This window comes from Desmodus rotundus, chromosome 2 (assembly GCF_022682495.2).
Source record: "Desmodus rotundus isolate HL8 chromosome 2, HLdesRot8A.1, whole genome shotgun sequence".
Taxonomy (NCBI): Eukaryota; Metazoa; Chordata; class Mammalia; order Chiroptera; family Phyllostomidae; genus Desmodus; species Desmodus rotundus.
The window spans coordinates 71,903,015-71,908,051 of NC_071388.1; the positions used below are offsets into that span (position 1 = coordinate 71,903,015).

A 5,037-nucleotide genomic window follows, 5' to 3' on the forward strand; every position below is an offset into this window, starting at 1 on the left:
AGACCAATAACAGCTAGTAAAATTGAGCAGAATCAAAGAATTATTGACACAGGAAAGCCCTGGACCAGGTGGCCTCACAGGTGAATTTTACCAAATATTCAAAGAAGAACTAACACATATCCTTCCCAAACTATTCCAAAAAATTCAAAAAGAGGGAAGATCCCCAAACTCTTTTTATTAGTCCAGTATTATCCGAATCCCAAAACCAGATAAAGACACAACAAAGAACGAAAATTACAGGCTAATATCCCTGATGAACATAAATGCTAAAATCCTCAATAAACACTAGCAAACTGACTCCAACAATACATTAAAAATATCCTACACCCTGATCAAGTGGGATTTATTTCAGGGATACCAGGATGATAAAATATTCACAAATCAATAAATGTGATACCTCACCTAAACAAAATGAAAGACAAAAACCACATGATCATATCAATAGATGCAGAAAAAGCATTTGAAAAATCCAGCACCCTTTATGATAAAAAACACTCAGCAAAGTGGGAGTAGAGGGAGGATACTTCAACATAATAAAAGCTATATATGAGAAATCTACAGCCAACATCATATTCCATATGCAAAAATTAAAATGTTTCCTTTAAGATCAGGAACAAGACAAAGTTGTCTGCTTCCACAATTCTTATTTAATATAGTACTTGAGGTCCTGCCCACAGCAATCAGACAAGAAGAAGAAATAAAAGGCATCCAAGTTGGAAAGGAAGAAGTAAAACTGTCATTACTTGCAGTCGGCATGATACTGTACATAAAAAAAACCTATAGGATAAAAAACAAACAAACAAACAAAAACTACTCAATCTAATAAGTGAATTCAGCAAAGTAACAGGATACAAAGTCAACATTCAGACATCGCTGGTATTTTTGTTCACCAACATCAAGCTGTCAAAGAGAACTAAGAAAAAAATTCCATTTACTATAGCAACAAAAGAAATAAAGTACCTAGGAATAAATGTAACCAAAGGGGTAAAAGATCCATACTTGGAAAACTATAGAACACTGAAGAAAGAAATTAAGGAAGATACAAATCAATGGAAGCATATACCGTGTTCATGGATTGGAAGAATTAACATCATTAAAATGTCCATACTACCCAAAATGATTTATAGATTCAATGCAATTCCTATTAAAATACCAATGGCATATTCACAGATCTACAACAAATAGTTCAAAAATTTAAATGGAACCAAAAAGGCCCCAGAACAGCCACAGTAATCTTAAGAAAAATAAAGTTAGAGGGATCACAATACCTGATAGCAAACTATATTACAAGGCCACTGTGATCAAAACAGCCTGGTACTGGCATAAGAACAGACACATAGATCAAAGAAACAGAATAGAAAGCCCAGAAATAAACCCATATCTCTATGGTCAATTAATATTTGACAAAGGGAACAGGGGCATAAATGGAATAAAATGGCCTCTTCAACAAATGGTGTTGGGGGAACTGGATTGCTACATGCAAAAAATGAAACTAAACCACTAACTTATACCATAACCATATGTCTCAAAATAGATAAAAGACTTAAACATATCACGGTACCATAAAAGGTCTAGCAGAAAACATAAGCAGTAAAATTTCAGATATCCTACATAGCAATATTTTGGCTAATTTATCTCCTAGGACAAGAGAAATAAAGGGAAAAGTAAACAAATGGGACTACATCAAATTAAAAAGCTTCTGCATGGCTAAAGAATATATCAGCTAAATGAAAAGGGAACCAACTATATGGGAGAACATATTTGTTAATGATACATTGGACAAGCATTTAATCTCTAAAATATATAAAAATCTCATACATCTCAACACCAGGAAGACAAATAATCCAATTAAAAATGGGCAAAGGACTTGAATAGACACTACTCTAAGGACATACAGAGGGCCCATTGACATATGAAAAAATGCTCATCATCACCATCCATCAGAAAGCTGCAAATTAAACCACAATGAGATATTACCTCATACCTGTCAGAATGGCCATCATTAATAAATCAACAAACAATAAGTGCTAAAGAGGAAATGGAGAAAAGGGAACCCTAGTGCACTATTGGTGGAGACGCAGGCTGGTGCAGCCACTGTGGAAAACAGTATGGAATTTCCTCCAAAAATTTAAAATGGAACTGCCTTTTGACCCAGTGATTCCACAGCTGGGAATATACCCTAAGAATACCGAAATACCAAACCAAAAGAGCTATGCACCCCTATGTTCATAGCAGTGCTATATACAATAGCCAAGTGTTGGAAACAGCCTAAGTGACCATCGGTAGATGAGTGGATTAAAAAACTGTGGTACGTTTATATAATGGAATACTACTATTCAGCAGAAAGAAAGAAGAAGGAATTCCCACCCTTTTCAACAACATGGGTGGAACTGGAGGGGATTACAGGAACTACTATAAAGGACACAAGGACAAAATCAAGGGGGAGGGTGGAGGTGGGGGAGGGAGGTGGGTTCAGCTGGGGTAGGTTGGAGGGATGGGGAGAAAGGGCATATAGCTGTAATTGAATAACAATAAAAATTAAAAAAAAAAAAGAAATAAGCCAGGTGGAGGAAGACAAATACCATATGATCTCACTTAAAATAGGAATTTAATGAACAAAATTTAACAAACAAATTTAACAAGCAAAATTTAACAAGTAAATTTAACAAGCAAAACAGAACCAGAGACATGGAAACAGGGAACAGACTGACAGTTGCCAGAGGAAAGGGGGTGGGGGGAGAATGGTGGAAAGAAAGGGAAGGGGTTAGTCAAAGAACATGTATGAATGACCCATGGACATGGACAAAGGTGTGGGGAATGACTTTTGTGGTGTGGGCTAGGCAGAGGAGGTCAAAGGGGAAAAATTGGAGCAAATGTAATAGAGTAAAATAAATAAAATAAAAAATTAAAACACCTATGAGGTCATTCTGTTTAAAACTTTTAGGATAATTCACAGGAAATAGATGATATTTATTCAAAATACACATTGAAAGGCTGGGTTATTACAAACACTTGCCTGGAGGTAGCTCTTTAAAGAAATAAGATGTGCATATCAGTCTTCCTGGTATAATACATATAATTGAAATTAAGAAAACCTGGAATTCTGCCCCCCTGGGTTTTTGGTACAATAGCCAGAGGGGAGTGGGGAGATGATAGTGGAGAGAGGGGTCTATAGGAGCCACTATAAAGGACACAAGGACAAAATCAAGGGGGAGGGTAGAGGTAGAGGAGGGAGGTGGGACTGGCTGGGGTGGGGTGGAGGGATGGGGAGAAAATGCAGACAATTGTAACTGAAAATAAATAAATAAATAAATAAGAAAAAAGAAAACCTGGAAGACCCATATTGTTCATGCTATGTTCTGTTACAAAGGTAGCAAACACAAGGCCCGCAGGCCAAATCCAGCCCTCCACCTTGTTTCTACCTGGTGACAGCGCCGAGTTCCTTGCCTTTAGTTAAGGAGTAGTTACATTTATAGAGTCATAAAATTATATTCAGCCCTTTGAAGGCAACTGCCCTACTGATGTGGCCCCTGGTGAAAATGAGTTTGACACCCCTGTTAGGATCTTTTTTTTAAGCCACACATTTAGTAGTCCATTGAGCTCAAGCTACTCACATTCATGAAAAGCTTAAAGAAAAAAGAAAAAGAAACCCTCTGTACGTGGTAATGAAAAGGGAGTAATAAATTGTTTTAAAATTGCACTGTTATTTAAAACATGTTGCCAGAGCCAGACCCTCCTTTGCTGCTGGCATAGTCTTTCAGGTCTCATTGGCAGCCAGGGGAGGCTCCTCTGGTATCAGTGAAGTAAAGAAGGTGGTGACTGAAAGACCACGTGGACGACCTTAACCCAGGTCTGTGGAGCACACAGGCATCTTCACCTGCATCTTCTTCACTCCAGTCTTCAAGCCCATCATGCATAGGACACTCCATTTCTTCAGGTTCTAGGTTGTTTGCATCTTGCCCATCATTAACTTCAGTATTATTCTGGGGAGCCTGATGCTGGCCTCCTTCTTGCCTGGAAGAAAACCACCCAGCTTGGTGCAGACAAACCACTAACATGGCTCCCATTGCCACGATAAAGCGACTGAAAGAGGAATGGAAGTGTGCAATGCTAAGGAGGATTGCAGCTCCTGAGAACGTATACATCCAATGTAGTCAGTCTCTACAGTCTTCTTTGCTTAGTACTGGACCTCCCTGTGCATTTTTCTGAAGCTTCTCACTTATGGGTCGATTTTCTTGGGCCACTAGGTTTGAAGCTGGTGGGGCTCTTCTCCAGAAACACGTGCCAAATTCAGAGGCTGCGAAGGCATAGGTGGGGCTAGGGTGGTGTCTGATGTGGCCTGAGCTGAAACTGCACCTTGATATTGCATGTAATACTGATGCGCATACATCTGCTGCCACCACAGCGGGCTGAATGCGATGCACACCGGGACTCAGGCTTTCCCACCAGATCCGGGCTCTTCCAGGCTTCATTCCACTGAGAGAGGCCACGGGCCACCACCGCTGCCCTGCGCGTCTGGTTAGGCCCTCCGGCTGCAGAGTCAGGCCCCGTGTCTTCCGTGGTGGCCGCTCCCTCCTGTGGCTCAGCAGTGGCCAGGCCAGCCCCAGGTCTCCAGAGGTGGTGCGGTGGCAGCTGGAAAGTGGATGAAACGGTGCCTGCTGACTGCCCAATCCCTTAGGCGGGGCAGGAGAGGAGTAGGGCAGGGCCGGCATTGCCCAGGTGGCGGCCTGGTCTGATCTTTTGAAAAATCAGCTAATATTAAGAAAATGAAATAAGCAATGAATTTGTCACTTAGGGTTAACTAACATAAATGCCCTTTGAAGTCTTGATTTTGGGAGTCCAAATGGCTAGCACCATGGCACAGGAAGAAAAGCATGGAGAATTCGACAACTTTGTAGGTTGTGATGAATTAATTCTAATGGCAAGGAACAGAATAATAAGCTTAACTTCAAATATTCTCAGATTTTACTTACCATCTTCGTGTTATTGTGAAGCTTTCATAATTATTATTTTAATATATTTTAATATTCCCTACTT

General features: G+C 40.0%; 1 pseudogene; it reads right to left on the bottom strand.

Moving 5' to 3' along the window:
- Positions 1-3,757: 3,757 nt before the first annotated feature.
- Positions 3,758-4,712, bottom strand: LOC112302573 (homocysteine-responsive endoplasmic reticulum-resident ubiquitin-like domain member 2 protein pseudogene; annotated as a pseudogene).
- Positions 4,713-5,037: the final 325 nt, after the last annotated feature.